At 47.8% G+C, this 24,262-nt stretch overlaps 1 protein-coding gene and 1 long non-coding RNA gene across 2 annotated transcripts in view; one reads left to right on the top strand and one right to left on the bottom strand.

Moving 5' to 3' along the window:
* LOC125430514 (autocrine proliferation repressor protein A-like) overlaps positions 1-24,262 on the top strand; it is a 435,445-nt gene that overhangs the window by 193,477 nt on the left and 217,706 nt on the right. The gene's annotated exons all lie outside the window — the stretch shown is intronic.
* LOC125430515 lies at positions 716-8,497 on the bottom strand. The gene is made up of 3 exons (XR_007244180.1): positions 8,458-8,497; positions 1,933-1,998; positions 716-836 (listed from the first exon to the last, which is right to left on the bottom strand). It is a non-coding gene; the product is annotated as an uncharacterized LOC125430515 (long non-coding RNA).

Genomic DNA, 24,262 nt, shown 5'->3' with positions numbered 1-24,262 from the left:
TTGGTTCTGTTCGTTGTGCCTCAGTCTATCTGACTGACAAAAGGAACGGCCATTTCTTTGAATCACTGAGGTTTTTGCCTTAATGGCTGTAGCTCATCAAGCTTGTGGGGCAGGACTTCTTGCCTGTCATAAAAGTGTGGTCTGGGTCAGGTGTCCTTTGTTCTTCCTCTCAAACTTCTCCTTGCTGTACCTCCCCTTTCCATATCTTCTGACATACATAGTGGAACCAGCTGTAATTTCACAAATGTTATGCAAAGAAGACTCAGTGAACCCATGACTGCTTTTGTGAAGATAACTCTTTATTTGCAGATTGTTGCTGTAATCCAGTTCAGCATAGAAACACACAGTGAAAGAATCCTCATTTTTTTCCCTGCAAGTTGCTTTTACAATTCAATTGTTTTCCCTGGGCTAGTATTGCCCTACGTGCGTGTGATATCTTTCCTTCAGTTGGTTAAGCTGCTTCCTATACTAGGGGAGTGGGTGAGATTTGGAATTATTAAAATGACAGTGGGCAAGAGACTCTTCCTTTCATGACAATTTACTAATAAAATATGGCAGAGAAACCCAGTCACTGATATGCCAGCGTCCCTCTAAGTTCTCTCCTTAGCCAAGATGGGGACCCAAGAAAACACTTAAGCTACCAAGCTGATCGACCTCCACCAACCTCCACCCTTTTATGAAACATAAATTGCTGGAATAACATCTCTTGGAGGCAGTCAGACTATTTTTCCATGGCATCCATCTCCATGGCAGTCAGAACATGGATAAGTGTCTGGCATGATTAGCATCTCCGTTGTTTCCATGAAAGGACCCAAATTATTTTTTGGAAAGACAACCTGTGGATGAAATTGCAGTTCCAATTAGTGAAGCCTGGTAAGCTACTTGGAATATACAGGAATGGATTCATGATGGAAAGTGACATTGAGTCACAACTGACTGAAGGTGACCTTGTAGGGTTCTGGAAAGGGCAGCAACCTGTCAGTATCACTCAGTATCCCCCCCCTTTTCACACAAGGCCTGAACATCTCATGAAAAAGTTCTCGCCTACAGTTTCATTTTTTCTACCAGTGCGCATTCCCGCCCAGGAATGCCCCATCCCCTGAATGCCCGGCCATGCCCCCATCGTTTCCTGCCCAGCCCCATTGGCACTACCCCACAGTTTGAATCCCACCACCATGGGAACCTGTTACTAAATGTTTTGGATCCCACCACTGTGCACCAGCATCAAGTATACCGGTGCACTGCTGCTCCTGAGGCCCATGTGGAACGGCCTATGACTAACAAAGCCTTAAGCCTGTAGGTATGGTAGAAAACCTGGGAGTTAGATAATGAGGAGTGATGGACTGAGGTAAATAAAACTGAAATTAGGTTACACAGATCCAAAACGGAGCAATGCTTTTTCCTAAGCACTTTCAGCTTTATGAATATTCAAGGACATGTGTGACAGATTGCTAATAAAATGGCAAATTTAAAAGGTGCAGTTCAGACAAAACGGAAGCACAATGAGTTAACCACAGCTCCACCTGATAGGCTGGCTGAGTTGCAGTTAGCTCAAGACACAGAGAGAGAGTGTGCTCACCTGAGAGATCGAGTCAGACACAGAAAGAGCCAGTCAACAGATCCTGTCAGGGAGAGTCAAGAGGATTGCTGGCCAGAGTTCTCACAGAAATCTCTCAAAAGCTGAGGCCCCTTCCGCACATGCAAAATAATGTGTTTTCAAACCACTTTCACAACTGTTTGCAAGTCGATTTTGCCATTCCGCACAGCCTCAAAGAGCACTGAAAGCAGTTTGAAAGTGCAAAATCCACTTGTAAACAATTGTGAAAGTGGATTGAAAGGGCATTATTTTGCATGTGCTGAAGGGGTCTAAGTCTTTTCCCTGGACAAGGGAAGGAAGAAGGGAGAGAAAAGGGCAAAATATGAGATACTTACCTCAATGAAAAACCCTCTCCATCCTTTTCCTGGAAAGGTCATTTCTTTCTTATAAACATTTCTTTTCTGCATGAAGATAACAGAAGAGGATGACATACAACCATTGAATATTGCCTGGGAAGATTAATAGTTCTTGCAGATTGGGGGGGGGGGCTAGTAGAAGCGGGTGTGGGAAGTTTTACCAACTCAAAAAATGCCCATGAGTTCCAGCCACTCAATATCATGTATTCAAATAATTTTCCATTTGCTTTCCTTACAATATTTAAAGAAGTCAATGAAAAAAATTTATTAGTCATATAGGCATATCTCATTATTGAATGTGTATTATAAACACTTTACCTCAATAATGTCAGAAAGACTAAGAGCCCAATCTTCAGGCAATGTATATTTGTTTGATCTATTTCCCCATTCGTTGTCCAAAGATCTAGGCCGCTACGCATGGCTTTACTCCCAGTTTGGAACCCCACAATGATCATCTGAAGGATGTTAAGCTGGGAGAGAGTGACTGGCCCAAGTTCCCCCAGAAGTTTCCAGAACCAAGGAGGGAATCCAACCCGCAAATCATTACAAAACACCAGCTGAAACTGCTTTCATACACAGACTAGCTACCTTGCACCAGTGGACCTACCATAACAGTAGGCAGAAACGGCCTATTATCATATCTCATAAGTCACCAAGCTGATCTACCTCCAGTAACACCCCCACATGAAACATAAATTGCTGGAGGGGGTGAGGTTTCTGGGTTACGTAGCCATGGTCTGAGTATCTCTATTCCTGAGATTCCACTAGCATCTTCAGAGATGCAAACACACAGCCCGGAAAAACCCGCCACAACCTAACAGCAAATGTTTCACAAAATCCTTTCTGCAGGAGACTAAACACTTATTTAACAAGGCATAACATGGCTTTGTCAGGCTATTCACCTGCCCTTCCTTGAACCTTTGAAAGTGGGGCAGTGGGAGATGGGCCTTACCCTTTTTGGGGCCCATATCATTGAACCCCCTGAAGCAAAGTTCCCCAAACCTGGATGGTGTCATCCAGAGACTCTCCTGAAGATACCCTGAAAGTTTTGTGACTGTACCTTCACAAATGTGCACCCCACAGCCTCCACCAGAAATTCCCCATTGACAGCAATGGAGCAAAGTCACTGCAGAACGAAGAATCTTGGGCAAATTTCTGGGGGTGCCTGTCAGGGGCGCATTTTTAAAGCCAGTGGTGCCAAAGTTTTAGGATATCATCAGGAGACTGTCCTGATGATACTCTCCAAGTTTGGTGCAAAGGAGTAGCCCCCATCTCCTTAGCTCCCATTGGAAAGAATGGGGGATAGGGGCACCCCTTTGGCCCCCCTGAACCAAACTGCACCAACTGGGGGAGTATCATCAGGACAGTCTCCTGATTATACCCTTAAATTGTGGTGCCAATAACACTAAAACTGTGTCCCCTACAGGCTGAAATGTGAAATAAAACCTAAAAAATAAAAACGCATCCGACTTTCTCAGATGTTCCCACAGATTCGCATGTGTCCAAATCTGCCAGGTTTGGGATTCAGCTGATCCGAATCCATTGATCCGAAACTGATTTGAATCTGCCCGAATCTCTTTGGTATCGACCAACCCTAGTAATAGGTTCCATGTGAAGAAAAAGAGATTCCACCTAATCATCAGGAAAAACTTCCTGACAGTAAGGGCTATTCAAAAGTGGAATGCACTAACTTGGACTGTGGTGGAGTCTCCTTCTTTGGAGGTATTCAAAGAGAGGCTTGATGGCTGTGATGGATTCACCCAGAAAATTTTTATTTATTTTTATTTATTTATTTATTAAACTTTTATGCCGCCCCATCCTCTAGGGGCTCTGGGCGGTGAACAGCATAAAACAGGGTAAAACAAGTCACTAAAATCTTTAAAACAGCGGTAACAAACATTAATAGTAATCCATAAAATAGCTTAAAACTCATAAAACAGCAAAAAACCATAATACATAATAAAAGGCGTCCGACCCCAATTTAAAACCTACCCCCATGAGGGGGGATGGCAGGACCCCTCAATATGAGGGGACCCTGATGTAACTGCCCTAGGGGCAGGGCAGTAAGGGGGCACCATATCAGCAGCTGGACACTCCAAAGGCCCGATTGGAACAACACAGTCTTACAGGCCCTACTTGAGGAACTCACCCGGGTCCGCGGGGGGCCGGACAACTGGAGGAAGGGTGTTCCACCAGGCGGAGACCAGTGCGATAAAGGTCCTGGCCAGCGTGGAGGCCAGCCGCGTCATAGAGGGGCCGGGGGCCCGCCAGTAAGTTGGCCTCTGCAAGAGCGCAGAGGCCGAGTTAGGACATATGGGGTGATGCGGTCCCGAAGATACGAGGGTCCCAGGCATAACAAAGCCTTAAAGGTCAAAACCCACACCTTGAAGATGATTCGGAATTCAACCCGGGGAGCCAATGCGGCTGGCGCATAACCCACAGGCTGGATGTGTTCTCTGTGAAGGCGCCTCCTGTGAGCAGGCGTGCTGCCGCATGTTGGACCAGTTTTAACTTCCGAGATCAAACGCAAGGGAAGGCCGGCGTACAGCGAGTTACAATAGTCCAGCCTGGAGGTGACCGTTGCATGGATCACGGTGGCCAGATCCGCCTGGGAGAGGAAGGGAGCCAACACGCCGGGCCTGGCGAAGATGGAAAAATGCAGTCCGGGTTGTATGGAGCCACCTGGGTCTCCATTGGGAGAGACGAATCCCGGTGGACCCCCAGACTCGCGAACAGAGGGGGTGCGGCGCCAATGAGACCCCCTCCCACACCGGCGGCTGGAAATCCCCTAACCTCACCCCTGCGGTCTAGCCAGGGAATCTCCGTCTTCGATGGTTTCAGTTGCAACCTGTTCTGCTGCAACAAACCAGCTACCGCCTCCAAAAAATGCTGGAGAGAGCCGCAGGGAAGTGACAGCCGCTCCCCCCTCCGTCAACAAATTGAGCTGAGTGTCATCAGCATGTGATGACAAATCAACTGAAGCTCAGCACCAACTGAGCAAGTGGTCGCGCCAGATGTTAAATAATGGCGGGGATAGCAGCGCTCCCTGCGGTACTCCGCACTGAAGCGGGCACCTCTGGGAGGCTTCATCCCCGCACCACGCACTGACTCCGGTCCCGGAGAAACTTGAGGCAATCCACTGAAGGACAGTGCCCGGTACCCCTGAGGCGGCCAGGCTGATTGGAGTCAAAAGGTCGTGATCGACCATATCAAGCGCTGCGGTAAGATCTAACAAAACCAGCGAAGCGCCGATCCGCTTCCGGTCGAGTTGCATACTGGGCGTGTCTGTGATGGCGACAAGAGCGGTCTCCGTCCCATGCCCAGCACGCGAGCCCGGACTGGAAGGGTGCGAAGAAGCCAATGCGTCATCCAGGAAACCCTGAAGCTGCTCCAACACCACTCTCTCAATTACCTTACCCAGAAGCGAAAGATTCGAGGCAGGCGGTAATTAGCCAGATCACCTGGATCTAGCGATGGTCTTTTCAAGAGTGGAAGGACCACTGCCTCCTTCATTCCACATCCGGAAGAGACCCATGCTTGCTCCAAGGGAGCCGTGATGATGTTCAACAGATGGGGTCGTAGCTCATACGACCGGCAAGCTTTTATAAACCAGGAGAGACGCGGATCCAGAGTACAGGTAGTAGGTCTAACAGCAGCCGCAGGCCCTGTCAACAGCGGCTTCGGAGAGCAAGGAGGGTACTGGAGCCAAACTTGGGCCCGAAGGCGACAAGGGAGCCTGGGTTCACTAATTGTAGATAGCGTGGCGGGAAGGTCCCGGAGAAACAACGTGACTTTATCTGCAAAAAAGCTCATAGATACTCACAGCTAATAGCCAATCGATGATTTGTAGACGCCGATAAGGAGGTCAAAGACCGAATTATATGAAATAATTGCGCCGGGCGGTGAGCTGGCAGGCGCAAGAGAGGAGGAGAAGAAAGCCCTCTTAAAGCGCCGCCTTCGTTTGCCATCTCATAGGCCTTCATAAGCGTCCTATAAGATGTTGGCTTAGCCTCCGTCGTGAGATTTCCGCCACACTCGCTCTAGTCGTCTAAGCATCCGTTTCATATGGCTTAGCTCCCTGCGGTATACCAAAAGGCCTGCCGAACACGGGAGTGAAGAAGGGCGCCGGGGAGTAACAATCACCGATGGCATCGGAGAGCCGGGAGTTCCAGTCCTCCACCTGCTCGCCGAGTGTGCCGGTACGAGTTCAGGGGTCCCGCAGAGCATTCAGGAAACCAATCCGGATCCATAGAGTCTCCGAGTGAACGCCATCAATCAGCCCCTGGCCTAGACGGGTTTGGCGTGGCAGGGCCATCTGAACCTTCAAGGCGTAATGGTCAGACCATGGCATTCTATCCGTAGAGGATATGACCATATTAACCCCCAAACCAAAGGCAAATCCAGCGTGTGGCCGGCCTCGCCAGGTGGGGCCAGAACTTACCAAGGAGAGGCCTAGTGCCACCATGGATGACACCAGGTCCATAGCCACTGTACATGAGGCGGTGTCGGCATTGACATAGTTAAGTCCCCCAGAACAATAAGACTGGGGAACCGCCAATGCCCAGTCCGCCACCACCTCCAGCAGCCGCAGCGGGCTGTCCCCTGGTGCGCTAGGCGGCGGTACACCAGGAGGACCGCCATCCTCTCCACGGCCAACCACTCTAGGCGGACACACTCCATGCCCACGGCAATCTCTGGGATGGGGAGGCAGCCCTGAAGGGAATGGAATCCGCGGATGAACATAAGCCACACCTCCCCCCCGGCCCTGTGTTGCGTGGCTGGTGGAGGCACGCGAGCGAGGTGGCGTGACTTAGCCCTAGGCGGCGAGGTTTCACCCTCACGCACGCAGGTTTCAGTGATACAAGCCAGGTCATTCCATCTGTTGAGCCCGAGATAATCACCGGGCACAGCGGTTTTATTGCTGATGGACCTGGCATTGATCCAGCACCAGCGGCGAAGCAGAGTAACCCTGAACTCTGCCACCCGATGCGTCTCTTAGGATAGGTCCCGAGGTCAGAAGGCGAACGAGCATGACCCATTATCTTGTTAGATCTTCTATCATATAGCCGCCGCCTACCGCTATATCTACCCCGTCCCATCAATACCGGGATCCCCTGCCCCAAAGTAGGTGCCCCCATTGTTCAGCCGCTTTCTCCCCAAAACCTATAGCCCTTGCTAGCTACTACCACACCAAGCAGGCAGACCAACAGGAGGGTCTGTCCCGAGCCCAGGGCTGAGCAGGCTGGCTGCCTTCCAGGCTGCTGGTGGAACTCCTGTTGTAGCTGCCAGGCCCCACCCCCTGCAGGTGTTCCCAATGGGGTGGGTGGGGAAGGACTCTCACTCCCTCCCAGTGGCAGCAGGCGGCAGCTCACCCGGTGGACTTCTGCTTGGCAGGCAGGCAGGCAGGCAGACCAACAGGAGGGTCTGTCCCAGGCAGGGCTGAACAGGCTGGCTGCCTTGGGCTGCTGGTGGAACTCCTGTTGTAGCTGCCAATCCCCACCCCATGCAGGTGTTCCCAATGGGGTGGGTGGGGAAGGACTCTCACTCCTTCCCAGTGGCAGCAGGTGGCAGCTCACCCGGTGGACTTCTGCTTGGCAGGCAGGCAGGCAGGCAGGCAGACCAACAGGAGGGTCTGTCCCAGGCAGGGCTGAACAGGCTGGCTGCCTTGGGCTGCTGGTGGAACTCCTGTTGTAGCTGCCAGGCCCCACCCCCTGCAGGTGTTCCCAATGGGGTGGGTTGGGAGGACTCCTTCCCAGTGGCAGCAGGCGGCAGCTCACCCGGTGGACTTCTGCTTGGGTTAATAGTTTTGCTAAGGTGTAGCCTCAACAATTCCCTTATATGGAAACAACTCCTGATTGGCTGGCAGAGGTGCAGTTCACCTAGAGCCACAGGTAGGGGGAGCTGAGACGTACTATAAAAACAAGGAAAAGCCTGTCAGTGAAACAACATTCTTCCGATTCTTATTCTGCTTCTGTTGGCACTGTCTGTGTGTGAAGGGGCACAGATTCAGCAGACAGACACGAATACGTGTCAGCACCCAGTTCCTTGAGTCTGGATGGCCGGTGTCCCGGTGCCAGTGTGTGATGAGGAGCCAGTGAGAGGAAGGCTAGGAGGGCAGAGTACTCAATATCTCAGAGAGAAACAGTGGCTGTAAGAGGTTGGATAGCCTGAAGATCTGAAACAGGGAAACTTCACGTGGGGGCCCTCCAAAAGTCAGTGACCATTCCCCTTTGGTGTTAAAGAATGGGTGGCCCCATCTCCTATTAGCTCCCATTGGAAACAATGGGGGAAGGGAACACCAGGAGTCCATAACGTTAGACCCCCTGAACCAAACATCACCAAACCTGGGTGGCATCACTGGGAGAGTCTCCTAAAGATACCCTGAATTTTTGGTACTTCTAGCCTAAAAACTGCATCCCCTGCAGACCAAAAACTGAAAAAACACAAAAAACAGAAAAAACACAAACCTGAAATCAGCAAGTAAAGCCCAGGAGAAATACTTACCACTTCTCTAACGTCTGTCCGAATCCATTTTACAGGGTTGTCTCCAGGAAGAAGTGCCAGCTGCTCTCTTCATCCCTGAAGTCTAGCCTAGCAGCAGTAGAGACAGAATATGGATATGTGCTATCTGCTGAGAAAAATAAACAGCCTCATATCCACTGAAGATCAACGTGATTGGAATAACCCTACCTGGTATTATCAACTGTGTCAGCATGGTGAGAATAGACTCTGTGGGTATTGAAGGCAGTAAGAGAAATAGACCCGCCGGTATTTGTCTAGGAAGAGAGAAAGATGTTGGTGACATGAACAAGAACAAAGCTCCATCCACCCTTTAGAAGCCTTTCTAGAAGTCTTGATGTGCCAGATCAGCTTAGTGAGTGGAGTATTCAACTAGCATCTGGGGGGTCCAGGCTTAAATCTGCACTCAGCCATGAAGCTTGTAAATAAAAAAAATGATATTTTGTTTAAACTAGGGTTGGTAAATGGGAAAAAAATTCGGCCCCGGTTCGGATTCGGGTCCAGTTCGGATGTATGGGGTCGGATCCCCCCATATCTGAGCCTGCCAGGCTCGGATACACCCGAATTTCCGAGATTCTCGGGTTCGTTTTTATTTTTTTGCTGTTTTTTCCCTGTTTTGGCCTGCAGGGGGCGCATTTTTGAAGATATTGGCATGAAAATTTCAGGGTATCTTCAGAATACTGTTCTGATTATGCACCCCAAGTTTGGTGCAGTTTGGGTCAGGGGGGGCCCAAGTTATGGACCCTCAAAGATAGCCCACATATTCCATTGTTGTCAATGGAAGCCAATGGAATATAGGGGCTATCTTTGAGGATCCATAACTTTATGGAGCCCCTGAATTAAGCTTTAATACCAAGCTTGGAGTGCACTCGTCAGAACAGTGTCCTGAAGATACCCTACAATTTTCATGCTGATACCTTTAAAAATGCGCCCCCTACAGGCACCCCAAGATTTTTGCCTAAGATTGTGTGGTTTGCATTGAGTTTTTCCAATTGCTTTGACTGGGGGAATTCCTGGGGTGCCTGCAGAGGGCGCATTTTTAAAGGTATCATCACCAAACTTTCAGGGTGTCTCCCCAGACGCTATTCTGATCATACACCCCATGTTTGGTGCAGTTTGGTTCAGGGGGGCCCAAATTTATGGACCCACAAACAGGTCAGTCCATTATCACCCAATGTCGAGGAGGGGGATGAAAAGCATGAAACCATTTTTTTAAAGCCTTCGACAATACATTTTTTTAAAGCTGGAGACACCAAAATTTCAGGGTAACATCTGAAGACGTTCATGATCATACCCCCTAGGTTTACAGTGCAGTTTGGTTGAGGGGGGCCAAAGGATCCATGAGGAACCTTGCTTTTTAAACAGATTTTTGTGCTACTGTGTGATGTTTGTGTGTGATTTTGGGGTGACCAAGAGAGAAAAAATCGTGGGATAGGTGAGGAATCCCATTCTTACTGATCATGTTTTTGGGGCACTGTTGGGCCATGAGGCGTGGGATGTGTTACTGCTTTGTGCAGACAAGTGTCTAAGGACTTGTGCCATGATGTGGTGGTGATTTTGGGTGACCAAGTAGAAAAAACCATGTGGATCCTTGAGGATCCATGCTTTTCTCATGTTTTTTGGGCACTGTTGGGCCATGAAGCGTGCGATGTGTGATTACTTTGTGCAGACATGTGTCTAAGGACTTGTGCCATGATGTGGTGGTGATTTTGGGTGACCAAGTGAAAAAAACCATGTGGATCCTTGAGGATCCATGCTTTTTTAACCATGTTTTTGGGGCACTGTTGGGCCATGAAGCATGGGATGTGGAATTGATACATAAATTTATTCAGACATGTCTAGGACTTGTGCCATGTTAAAGTGAGTGGTGATTTTGGGTGACAAGTGAAAAAAAAATAAAGTGCGGATCGCGAGGGGGATCCATGCTTTTTAACCATGTTTTGCGGCACTGTGGTAAGAAACTCTCAAAGTATAAAGTGCAAATCGTCAAATTCCATCGTGTGCTCTGTTCCCCAGCACTTTTTTCTTCCCAGCCTTGCTGTGCTCCCTGCCTTCCACTGGAGTGGAGAAGCCTGTGGACAGTGGGCTTTTCCCCACTCCCTTCCCATCCCCCCTATGCAGCGCTGCTCTCAGCCTTGGCAGCATCTGAAAGCGTCCAGGCGTCCTACGACCCAGCTCTGTGCGGGGTCGTCCAAAGGCGCTTACGTTCAGAAGAGCGCCTGGGATGCCCAGCGCTGAGGGGAGCACGACAGCTGACAGCGGTAGGCGACTGCGCTGTGGCCGCCCCTGCCCGTGGGGAGGAGGGAGGGAACCCCTTTCTCTCCTCAAGTAGCGCGGGGCTTGCAGTAAGTGGGGAAAGGCCCAGCGTGCAGTGGCCGAGGCCCGGCTGCGCTGTGGCACGCCCCTGCCGTGAGGAGGGGAAGGGAGGAACCCCGCAGCTACTCTCCTCCAAGTAGCACGGGGTTACGGTAAGATGAGGAAAAGGCCCAGCGGCAGTAAGGGCCCGGCTGCTGCTGTGGCCGCCCCTGCCGTCAGGGAGGGAGGAGGAACCCAGCTACTCTCCTCAAGTAACACGGGGCTTCTGTTAGAGTGGGGAGGAAGGCCCAGCGACATGGTGGGGCTGCTGCGCTGTGTCCGCCCCTACGTGGGGAGGGAGGAGGAACCCAGCTACTCTCCTCCAAGTAGCCCGGGAAACTACGGCTAGTGGGGAAAGGCCCAGCGGCAGCGGAGGCCCGGCTGTGCTGTGGCCGCCCCTGCCGTGAGGAGGGAGGAGGAACCCAGCTACTCTCCTCCAGAAGTAGCAGCGGGAGCTTACGTTAAGTGGGGAAAGGCCCAGCGGCAGCGGCGGAGTGACTGCATTGTAGCCGCCCCTGCCGTGGGGAGGGAGGAGGAACCCAGCTACTCTCCTCAAGTAGCCAGCGGGAGCTTACATTAGTGAGGGAAAGGCCCAGCGGCAGCTGGCAGGCTGCGCAGCAGCCCCCCACTGCCGATGAGGAGGGAGAAAAGGAACCCAGCGCTACTCTCCTCAAGTAGCGCGGAGAAACTACGACCAAGTAGGGAAAGAGCCCAGTGACACTGTGGGTAAGAGTGGGGTCTCTTTGGGTGGGAAACTTTAGTAGGGACCTTTTTGTGGGTTTTTTATTTTTGTAGTTTGAAGCCCCACTGGTCCCACCGCCACTGGCCAGGGGGGGCAGGGGAGTTGGGGGTTGGGGGGTTTGGCGCGGGTTGGGTGGGAAATGAGGCTGGGTGGGGGGTGGGTGCTTGTAGGACTTGCTTGGGAAGGAGTGGGGTGGGGGAGCGGCTTGCTTGTGAGTAGGAGTTTGTTTTTGTTTTTTTACTTGGAAGCTGCACCGTCCCAAGCTTGCTTGGAAGCTCCATGCGTCCCAAGCTTGCCAGGAGAAGTGGAGCTGGGCCAGAAGGAGTTAAATTTTATTTTCCCCAGGCTGGCTAGGAGAAGCAGCTGGCTTCGGGAGAAGAGGCCAGCACCGGATTGCGTTTAGTGAGGAGGGGGCAGGCTCGGCTCCTCGGCCCTCCGACCCCCTCCGAACTGACTGATCTCGGCCTGATTTGCCGTTCGGGAGGGGCCGAACCGCCAACCCTAGTTTAAACTTTACAAGCCTCTGATGCCAGTTTATTTTAGCCATGCTTATGTTCTTACTCCCCATTCCCTCCACAAAAGGCAGCAGGTGCATAAAAGAAAGTGGTCCTTCCATACAGAAGTTTGGCAGCATCTCCCTCCTCTTAAATTTTAAAGGCAATTATCCGCTATGGAACTTGGAGGCCATGATTAGCTTTTTGCTTAGGGGAAGAGAGGCTTTGGACAAGAAGCAAATGGTCACCAGGAAACCAAATGGCAGGCACCTCAGCAACTACCTGCAACTTGGGATCAATGATAGAAGGAGAAGATAAAACAGTACAACAAAAGCTGATTTCAAAAGAAGGAAGGAAGGAAGGAAGGAAGGAAGGAAGGAAGGAAGGAAGGAAGGAAGGAAGGAAGGAAGGAAGGAAGGAAGGAAGGAAGGAGAAGGAAGGAAGGAAGGAAGGAAGGAAGGAAGGAAGGAAGGAAGGAAAGAAGGAAGGGGGGAGGGAGGGAGGAAGGAGGGAGGGAGGGAGGGAGGAAGGCGGGAGGGAAGGAAGGAAGGAAGGAGGGAGGGAGGGATGAAGGAAGGAAGGAAGGAAGGAAGGAAGGAAGGAAGGAAGGAAGGAAGGAAGGAAGGAAGGAAGGAAGGAAGGAAGGAAGGAAGGAAGGAAGGAGGGAGGGAGGGAAGGAGGGAGGGAGGGAGGGAGGGAGGGAGGGAGGGAAGGAAGTCTAGCGTGAGATGTCAGAAAAGAGCATCCATGGCTGCCCTTCCTATTTTATTTGCCTCTTGGGGATATATTTTCTCTGTACCTAGCCAAGCTCTAATTTTTTTTATAAAACAAGACTTCAAAACAAAATTTTCAATTGTTGGGGGGAAAAGAAACTAGATTCACGTCTGTATCTTTCTGCAGATGATCACTGAATATGAATTTCAATCACCATGTTCATCTCCCAGGAGATCTTGTAAGGTGTATATTTCTTTTCAACCACCGTGAAGTAAAAAGAGGCAATTCTCTGCATGAGTTTGTCTTTCCGTAAATTCAAATAATCAGTGTTTGGCCTGATTCTGGAAAGAAACAGTAGCAAATATATGAAGCAGTTACTTAGCTTGAAATATAGAGAATTTTTCTGCCGATGAAATGCTTTTTCCTCCTGTCCTACCCTCCCCACCTTACATCTACAGTAATAAAAGACTGCATCCATCCATTTGTGTCATATGTGCCTCACAGCTACAAGCCTCAAAACTGTCCACTAGCTACAGGATGATTGTGTAAATTGCACATCAAACAGGAAAGGGTTTCAAATATCCTGGACCATGTAACCCACAGATACCCCTTCCCCATTCATTTTTCAAATAGAACACATGGTTGTCTGTGACTGGCATAAATCCGTAGAAACTAAAGCCAGGGGCTACAAAATTGATATCAAATTTCAAGACATTGATGGGTGTTGCTGTGCTCCAACTGGTGATAAATGGTGATCCTAACTCGCCTCCTGGGAAAAAGCAGGGAGCCATGCGGAGACAGAAACTGGGATAAAATAGCCCTGGTATGTATGATCCCAGTTCTAACCCGGTTCAATTGTGCCATGCAGAAATGGTCTATGTCTCAGTCTCTGGAGCTCAGTGAACGGGTGCTTAACTGAACAGGCAAGGCTAATGCACAGTCTTTTGTGGGGGAGTTTAGGAGAGGGCTTTTTGAAAGGGAGGCTGATAGATATGCCTCTGGACTATTTAAGACAACTAAATATGGCTGGTCGGGAAGTTGCTGCTTTCACCTGCAACAGCTACGTTATGTTAGTTTTTTTGCTGGAGAATGTGGGTAGCTATACTTGCAGCAAGTTCAAGTTGGTTGCTCTCTTGGAGGAGAAGGTTCAGCAGCATGAGGCGCAAATATCTACCCTTCTGTCTGTTAAGTAGAATAAGGATTTCCTGGAAAGAGTGGAGCAGATAGTACTGGGTGGTGAATACAAAGAGGATCTCTCTGAGGAGGATGGCAGCTCTCAAACAAAGGAGGTGGCAATTGGAGGAGTGCAACTTATAGAAGAAACGGTCCGTGAGTCTGAAGCTACGGAATAGATCTGAAGTTCTCTCTCTACATAAGAACATAAGAACAAGCCAGCTGGATCAGACCAGAGTCCATCTAGTCCAGCTCTTTGCTACTCGCAGTGGCCCACCAGGTGCCTTTGGGAGCTCACATGCAGGATGTGAAAGCAATGGCCTTCTGCGGCTGTTGCTCCTGAGCACCTGGACTGTTAAGGCATTTGCAATCTGAGATCAAGGAGGATCAAGATTGGTAGCCATAAATCGACTTCTCCTCCATAAATCTGTCCAAGCCCCTTTTAAAACTATCCAGGTTAGTGGCCATCACCACCTCCTGTGGCAGCATATTCCAAACACCAATCACACATTGCGTGAAGAAGTGTTTCCTTTGATTAGTCCTAATTCTTCCCCCCAGCATTTTCAATGAATGCCCCCTGGTTCTAGTATTGTGAGAAAGAGAGAAAAATTTCTCTCTGTCAACATTTTCTACCCCATGCATAATTTTGCCTTTACTTCAATCATATCCCCCCTCAGACGTCTCCTCTCCAAACTAAAGAGTCCCAAACGCTGCAGCCTCTCCTCATAAGGAAGGTGCTCCAGTCCCTCAATCATCCTCGTTGCCCTTCTTTGCACTTTTTCTATCTCTTCCTAATGATCCCCAGCATAGAGTTTGCCTTTTTCACAGCTTCCATGCATTGAGTTGACATTCCCATGGATCTATCAACTAAGACGCCCAAATCCCTTTCCTGGTCTGTGACTGAGAACACTGACCCCTGTAGCGTGTATGTGAAGTTTGGATTTTTTGCCCCTATGTGCATCACTTTACATTTTGCTACATTGAACTGCATTTGCCATTTCTTAGCCCACTCACCTAATTTATCAAGGTCCGCTTGGAGACTCTTTGCAATCCGCTTTGCGGTTCTCCACCCACACCTACATAATTTGGTATCATCTGCAAACTTAGCCACCACGCTTCTACCCCCACCCCTACTTCCAGGTCATTTATGAATAGGTTAAAGAGCACTGGTCCCAAAACGGATCCTTGGAGGACACCACTCCTTACATCTCTCCATTGTGAGAATTTCCCATTTACACCCACTCTTTGCTTCCTGTTACTCAACCAGTTTTTTTTAATCCATAGGGAGGACTTCCCCTCTTATTCCCTTCATTTGCTGGAGTTTTTCTCCAATAGTCTCTGGTGAGGGAACTTTGTCAAAAGCCTTTTTAGAGAAATCCAAGTAGACAATGTCCACCCGGTTCACCCCTGTCCACATGCCTGTTTACACCCTCAAAGGGAACTTTCCTAGTAAGTTTGTAAAGACAGGATTTGCCTCTGCACAAAGAAACCATGCTGACTCTCTTTCTCAGCATGGTCTTGCTTTTTCTTTCACATGTTTTACAATTTTATCTTTCTTTGTAATGATAGATTCTACTAATTTACCAGGAACAGATGTCAAAACTGACTGGCCTGTAATTTCCATACGCCCGCCCCCCTACATCCTTTTCTCCTAAAGATTGGTTGTGACATTGGCCATCTTCCAGTCTTCAGGGGATGGAGGCAGATTTCAGAGGGATAAGTTACGCGCATAATAATATTAAAAGAGTAGAGAAGATCCAACACAATTTCATGCTTGAGGCCTCTTTAAGAACTCTTGGATAGATACCAATCTGGGCCAGAGTTTATTTGGTAGCATTTAGTTTATCAATGGCTGCCAAGAACCTTCTTCCTTGTCTACACCATTATCTTAGCTAATGGATTCCTCAGGAATGCCAGCCTCCCTAAGAAGCTTGGTTTCCCAGTGCAGGAATTTTTCCTCCACTTCCTCTTGGAGTGAAGACAGATGCAAAGGAATTCATTCGAAAGCTTCTCTGCAATCTCCCTGTCATCTTTTAAGCACGCACCTTTTGTTCCTTTATTTGTCATCCTAACGGACCTACTTTTCTTCCCTTGCTGGCTTCCTGCTTTTAGCGATGTACTTGAAGAGACGCTGTTTGTTGCTGGTCTTGCGATGTTTGCAGCCATGTGTTCCCTCCCATAATCCCTTTTTTGCCTCCCCTTACCACGGCCTAACTTTGCTTCTCTTTTGCCACCATTTTGGTAATTTCCCTCTCCATATTCTTCATCAGATCAAAGCACTGGACTTTCCATTTTCTAAAAGAAGACATTTTCTTTTTTCTGATAATTTCCACTCAACCTCTCTTGTTAACCATGGTGGCTTTCTTTTTTTGGACTGGGTGCTGCCTTTCCTAACCTCTGCGGAACACATTCCAGCTGAAAGCTTTTAAGAGGGCTACATGTGTTTTTAAATAACCTCCAAAAACGCGAAGCCCTGGACAGATTTTACCACTCTCTTGATTTTTTCCCTTTTCAGCTTCCTGCGCACTTTATCCCCCTCATCTTTGAAATTTCTACCCTTTCTGAAGAGGCGAATGTAACTACATTAGTAGTTGTCACTTGTTAAGCATGCAGAGATACTGAATCTGAGCAGCATTGTGGTGGCTGTTCCTCGGCTCAACAACACTGACTTCCTGCACCAGGTCCCTGGGTCCCACATAGAATTAGAATCTGGGATCCACCTCTCCCTGGTTGAGTTCCACAACCATATCTGCTCCTAAGCGACAGTCATTTTAGCATATCCAGGAATGCTCTCTCCTTACTATGACCTGAACATGCATTTTTTCCAGTTTATATGGGGGGTGGATTAAAATCACCCATTACCTACCTACATTTTTGTTGTTGTTTTGTTGGCCTCCTCTAATTTCTTTTTTCCATCTCAAGAATCATAATCTTGTGCACTTTGGTCAGGGGGACGATAATATATTCCTAATATTAGAACTATCCGCCTTCACCCCTGATATTGAGTATCCTGAGTAGATTCTGTAGGGAAACCAGCTCCCCACTGCCCATTGTCTATTCTTTTTTATGTGACACTATATATAACGCGCTTTTTTATGTAAAGGGCAGCTCCGCACCCCAGTATAAAGCTGCCCTTTCCAATCCTTCCTATAGAGCCACCTGTAGCCTGGTATAACAGCATCCCACTTCAGGTTCTCCTCGATTCCACCATGTCTCTGCTGTATGCCCACTATATCCAGAAGTCCTCCTTCAAAACTCTGTACTCCAAGCTCCACATTTTAGGTGAGAGGCTTTTACTATTAGCATAGAGGATTACACATGTATACCCTGCCTCTGTCCGCTTAACCTGGGATTTATGGTATTGCTTTACCCTCAAAGTCTTTTTGTAGACACTATCCCTTGTCACATGCGTACGCATTTGCTATGTTCCTTGCTTGTATGTGGTTGCGTTGAAGAAAGTCCCTCTCTGTCTGCATCCCCATAGATGCTGTATTCCAGGGCAGAAGTCACCTCCCAGCTCCTGTCGGCTTTCCCCCAGGGAACTCCAGTTTAAAGAAGCTTTATTTCTGCCTTACCTTTTTAATGTCAGGGGGATCTCTCTCTTTGTCAGGGGGAATCAGGAACAGGCACAAAGAGCAAAGAAGTCCAACCTTCAGATAATGTGCAGAGTGGCAGGAGGGAGTTCAACCCATGGGAGAATGGCCGCTATATTTTAAAACCCCAAATTAAACATGTGATGTTGGTCAGGAAGGGATTCCCTAGTGAGAGGGAGACAGAAGCCAGTAAAGAGTTGCAGGCCTGACAAGGATATTGACTTCGAGAGCAGTGCTGCCTTGAACCTGGGCAAAAAAATCCATGATGTCACAGAGGGCCGAGAAAGAAGACTTATCCAAGTCCACTCACTGTTACCCCTTTCTGTTGATCAACATGGAAACCAATGGCAGCATAAGATGGAGGTTTTGGGACATCACAAGAGATTTTGAGGCTCTGGAGAGGAAGCTGAAGGATTTTGATGCACAAGTTGTCATTTCATCTCTACTCCCAGTAGGAGGAGGCATGGCCAACGATTGAAAGAAAAAAGGGGAGGTGAACCACTGGTTTCACAGGTGCCACTAGGAACATTTTGGCTTCTTGGACCATGGTCTCAGGCTTCATGAAGATGGACTGCTGCAAAGGGATGGGTTGCACTTCATGGCTTTAGATAGAAAGTTTTTTGCTAGGAGGCTCACAAATCTGATCAGGAGGATTTTAAACTGATTTATGGATAGAGAGACAGTATTCAAGTGGGCAAAGAGTTCATCAAGTGCTAGAGATAATGGTCCAAAGGTTATTGAGAGAACTGAGCAAATAGTTCTAGAACCCGACAGGCAGAGGTGTAGCAGGAATCATGCTGTTAGTTGAGAAATATCTGTACCAAAACGTTTTCTTGTTTTCTGTTTTTTAAAAAAATAAATCTTTGAAAACTCACCAGTTTTGGACTATCTGGAGTAAAGAACCCATGTCACAAGGCCAGGCAATGCACAAGACCAGGCAATGCACAGAGCATGGGAAATAAACAAAATGAACTCTTAACATGGCAAATATTATTTAGTAGGCATCACTAAAAGCTAGTGGGATGAGTCTCATGATTGGAATTTAAAAATAAACCAACTACAGAAGGAGAAGGGGTAACACTGTATGTCAGGTATGAATACACCTGTGAGCAGGTTGATAAATCCTGGAAGCCAGGTTGAGAGCATATGGGTAAAAATTAAGCTGAAGAGAAAAATGGGTGATCTCATTGTGAGGGTCTACTGAAGCCAGACTGAAGAGCTGAATGATTCCTTCCTGCGATGAACAAACTTTCAGAAAGGAGAGAAGCAGTAGTAATGGGAGATTTTGAAATTATTCCTGATATCCTGGGTGTTAAACTCTTCCTAGCTTATTAGGTCCAAAAAATTTCTCACTTGCTTTGTAGACCATTTCATGATCCAGAAGGTAGAAGAGGTAACAAGCATATTGACTATTTTAGATCTGCTCCTAACCAAAAATGATGACCTGGTCAACATGTCTACAACATGTGATCCCATGATTAAGCATACTAAAAGAGAAGAGGGTGCATGGTGGATGGGAGTTTCTTAAAAGTGAGACCTTGAAGGCACAATAGTTCCAAAGAGGGACGGAAAATAGGATATTTCTAAGAAATCAGGATGGATGTCCTAAAAAAGAACTTTCAACTGAGCTCAGATTTCAAAAGGACATGTAGAAGAAATGGAAAGAAGGGGATATCAAAGGGAAATTCAAACAAATGTCCAGAATGTGAAGGCAGAAAGTCAGAAAAGCGAAATCCCTGAATGAATTCAGGCTTGCTAGAGAGGTTAAAAACAATTTTTAAAAAGGGTTTTGTTATTTTCACAAAAGAGAGGCTCATTCCGTACATGCAGAATAATGCACTTTCAAACTGCTTTCATTGCTCTTTGAAGCTGTGCAGAATAGCAAAATCCACTTGCAAACAGGAGTGAAAGTGGTTTGAAAACGCACTATTTTGCGTGTGCGGAAGGGGCCAAAAATGAAAAAGAAAATGCCAGGGTCACTGAGCAGAAAAGATGGCAAAATGCTATCAGAGAACAGAGAAAAGGCAGAGCTATTCAACACCTTCTTTGCGTCTGTATTTTCCAAAAGGAAAACAGTTCTCAACCTTGGAAAAATGGAACAGAAGATACAGTAGGGGAAATTCAGCGCAGAAGAAATAAAGAGGAAGTACTGGAATACCTGGCTATTTTAAAAGAGTTCAAATCTACAGGGCCTGATGAACTACATCCCAGTGTGTTAATAGACCTGGGAGAAGTAATCTCAGAACCACTTGCGATAATGATTCAGAACTCCTGGAGAAAAGGAGAAGTCCCAGCAAACTGGAGGACCACTAACGTTAGCTAATGGAGGTTTGTAAACAAAGGCTGGATGGCAATTTGTCAGGACTGCTTTGATCGTGTATTGCTGCATAACAGGAAGTTGGACTTGATAGGCCCTTGTGATCCTCTCTCCAACTATGATTCTATGATGATTTGATGGGAGAGCGATCACATGTAATTTTGCAGGAGTAAAAAAAGTCACCTGTGATTGCAGGCAGGCTGGATTCCAATGGCAGTCCCTTCCTCAAAAAAAACCCACAAAAGAGACCCTGGCAGGGGCTCCTACTTCTATCCTCTTGGCTTTTCCACTTTGACAGGAACCAAGGCTGCAAACAGCAATACTTTTGTAAGTGCCAAACAAAAACTACCAAGGGCATTTGTTTCCTGAAGTTACAAGAGTGGCTACTTTTTAAAATCTGTGTGTGTTTTGGGAGGGAGTAAACTCCCATCGCCTTTTCTCAGATGGGAAGAAAGATGTGTCTTCTCTGTTCGTGCCTCATTTCCTTGGATTTAAATACCCATAATTTTGGCAAAGGCGAGGATTAGATGTGCACGCAGGGATCCGAGAGCAGCTATCCCATTCCCCCCACTTTTGCTTCCTCCCCTACTTTTCTGTCTCTCACTCTTTCTCTCTCCGGCCACTCCTTTTCTTACTCTCTCTCTCTCTCTCCTCTGTGCTTGTCACTTTCTCTCTCTTTCGATCCTGCCCATTCCATCACTCTCTCTGCCCCATTACCCTCTCCCCCACATACCTGCTAACTCCTCCCCCATAGCAGCACTGGCTGCAGAAATCACACTACGTCTCCCCACTACAGAGAAGAGTTCCCAGCTCAAGTCAGGAAGTACCTGGATATCTGAAGGTAGAGCCTGGGAAGGGACATGTGTTGGTACAGAAGTGACCCCAGCTGAGTATAATGCCCTCACATCTATCCTAAGCAGCCATTTTCTCCAGGTGAACTGATCTGTGTCACCTGGAGATTGCTTGGAGATCCCAGCAAATACCCAGCAACTACCTGGAAGTTGGTGACCATAACTATACTTCAAGGTCCCACTCACACACCAGACTCAACCCACTCAATTCTCAGGAATATCCAACCTGGAGTTAGTAACGCATATCTCATACCCACTTAACAGCCAACCCTGTTCTATCTACCCCTTTATATTCACTGGTTCCTCCCCTTGGCCCCCACCTGGCAGCCTCTGCCTTGGAAAACTATGACTGAGATTTGTGTTTGCTGTGCCACAGGAGATCCAAGAGGCCAGTTGGATGCCAACCCGCATGTCCTTTCCCCTTTCCATGCCCCATTCTCTCCCTCTCAGCCATTCACCACCCTGCCTGTTATCTGCCTCCCATCTTCAGATACAATTATTATGTACGTATTTTATTTGTACCCCAACATTCTTCATGGTGGGGACCAAAGCAGCGTACATTTTTCTCCTCTCTTTTTTATACACCCCACACACCCTCTGAGGTTGGTTAGGTTGAATGTATTTGACTAGGGCAGAATCACCCAATGTCCTTCCTCAGCTAAACAGGAATTTGAAGCTGGATTTCCCAGACAGATTCTGAAGTTCTAAACTGCTTGTACGCCTGTTGTAGTCAGAAGCCACGTCTAGTTGAGTCATTCAAGTCAGATTAATTTATCCTATGCCACCAAGAGCCACCCAAATGGAGGTATCTAGCCACCCAAAGAGCCACCCAAATGGAGATGAAAGTGGGTGGGGAAGAAATAAACACTGCATGAGAACAGGCTCTGTAGATACAGTCAGTTTAATGCTACCAACCATCTAAAACTATGCTGCTTTTCAAAATTCCTCGGGATTTCTGCCATTCCTACCACCATTATGATTCAGAAATAAAAACAACAGTTGTTCTCTTCAGAAAGTAAAACTGGTGTTTTGGGGTATGAACTTACAGGAGATATTTCTTGCCTTCCAGTTGAGAAAAATAAAATCGTGAGTTGTCCGGTGGGAAGAACTCATCCCCCGACAAAACAATTATGTACTTGGTTACATTCGCATATCTCTCATTGTATTCTGGAGAGGGAAAATCCAAGATTACTTGCTATGGCGGGAGTGGATGAAAGTCCCACCCCAATTCTGATTCCAGTTCAAGGACCAGGCAGAATTTGAAGAAGGCAGCTGCTGCTCACCACAGAAGGAGAGGGACTCTCACCTTCACAGCAACCACCCGCCACCTTCGACATTAGGCATTGAAAATAGGCTCTAGAGCATTACCAAGACAAGGAGGGGCCTCCCTTTTCCATCACTGATGGGATCAGTGGCAATGAGCCCCTCTGAAACTCTCCTTCCCATCATTGCTCTTTTTCTCACCAGAAATGTAGTGTGTCTCTGCAAAGATGCTTCCTTACCCAGGGGTCCAAAAGTGAGGATGCCAGCTCCTGGAGAGCAGGGGGGTTGTCCCAACTCTTAGGTTATATTCATCTCATAGAAAGGTCTCATCATGTATGACCAGCCACAATGGCTCGTGTAATGGTGTTTTGAAAGACTTCAGAAAACGAGAATCAGACAATGAAAAAACAGATTACTAAATAATTGTTTGCTTTTTTCTACTCCGATTGCATTGAAGCAGCCAAGTGGAGAGAGAGACTAGGCAAACTGGCTGTAAGAGAAAATCATGGAAACAGGTCACAAGCAATATACAAATTGTTGATGAAAGGGATGTAGAGAGGCACTGCTTAGCAATGGTGTCTGTGACGAGGAAACTTTTTAGAGAACTTTGCTTTATGGCGATACTTGTCTGCCAGTTCGAAATCTCACCTCTGTAAATTCGGAAATCGCATGGCAATGGGAACCCAATGCAACCCATTCGACCCTCTTGTCAGCGCTGCTTGCTTTGTCAGCCAAGAGATCCACCCACCCTTCAAAAAGAAGAAAAGGGTAGAAAAAATGGAGATATGAAAGTGGGTGTGGGGAAGGAAATAGAAACAGTCGCCCAGCGGCTGCTAGTTTTCTTAGTATTAGCCCTCATTAGAGGGCAGGTGGAATACAAACTATGCAAAATAAAGATAAACACTTATTAGAGATTGAAATGGAGACAAGGGGGATGACCCAAACACACACCAATACTTGATAATAAAGTTTAAACAACAACTGCTTATCCCTCCGAAGGCTATCCACTCCCACACTTACCAGGCCCCAGGCACTGCTAATTGTAAAACTTTGTGAGCATTTGTGGCCATACTCTTTCTTCACGTGGTGCTGCTTGATGGTGTCCATGGCTCTCACAACAGCCTGCAGGAGGACAAAACAGGAGTACAATCTCCTCATGGGGAGCAAGGAGAGGTTGGCATGAGAGGTTGCTTGTGTGGTACATCTTCACAGAGACAAGCCAAGAGACCACCCCAAGAAAGAGAGTGTTTAATTTATTCCCAAAGCCCAGCAGGATTTGCAAAGCTAATAATTATGAGACAAGCAGCATGCTGCAAACCAGAGTCATTGATTTTGTAAATGGGTGTCACTTTATTCAGATAAGTATGATGAGAAATTGAACCCTTATAATTTGATAGCTAGGGCAATAGTGCTTAACCATTTCTGGTGGAAATGCTACCGCTGCTTTGGGCAAACACCAATCTAGGCACACTGTTCTTTGCATTAAAGATGCTTAGGAGATCCCATGTGAATATTTTGGCTGCCACACCTCTGGAAATGTCTCACCATGGGCCTTCCCACTTCCCACAAGGAGAGTCTTTCTTTAGGGGCTGCTAGGATGCATGACCTCTGGGGGCAACGTCTCTGGGTTCCAAACCAGAAACCAGAAGAAAAAGCTGACAGTTCAAAAAGCTTTACTGTGACTGGCCCAAGGTCACCCAGCAGGCTTCATGTGGAGGAGTGAAAAATTGAATCTGCTTCTTCAAGGTAAACTTCACTACTCCACACTGGCTCTCTCAAGGCAGTTTAAAACAATATCAATGAAACTATGGGCCTTTCCCCACTTACCTTAAGCCCCGCACTACTCTCCTCAAGTTGCGCGGGGTCCCCCGGCACTCCCCACTACAGGGGCAACGACAGTGCAGCCGCCCCAACGCTGCCGCTGTCGCGCTCTCTCAGCGTGCGGCATCCCTGGCGCTCTTGTAAACGGTGCCTTCTGATGACCCCGCGCAGAGCGCAGGGTTGTGAGGACGCCCAGGCACGCACCAGAAATGACGCGCGCTGAGAGCAGAATGAGAACTTTGCTCCGAACTGAATAGCAGAACCCGAATCTGGTGAAGGATGAGGGAAAGCCAGCAGTGGAACACCTGAGCCTTAATCCAAACAAAAATATAATCACAGAAACAATAAAACACATGGAGGGCTTGGTTATAGATATTTGCAGAGAAAACACCTAGATACGAGCCATAGAGTCTCTGAGGGTGTGTGTTATACAATAGGCAGAGTCAGGAGTGGGATCCTGGTGGGAT

The sequence above is a fragment of the Sphaerodactylus townsendi genome, linkage group LG04 (assembly GCF_021028975.2).
Source record: "Sphaerodactylus townsendi isolate TG3544 linkage group LG04, MPM_Stown_v2.3, whole genome shotgun sequence".
In the NCBI taxonomy this organism is placed as follows: Eukaryota; Metazoa; Chordata; class Lepidosauria; order Squamata; family Sphaerodactylidae; genus Sphaerodactylus; species Sphaerodactylus townsendi.
This window is presented reverse-complemented; position numbering and strand designations above follow the sequence as displayed.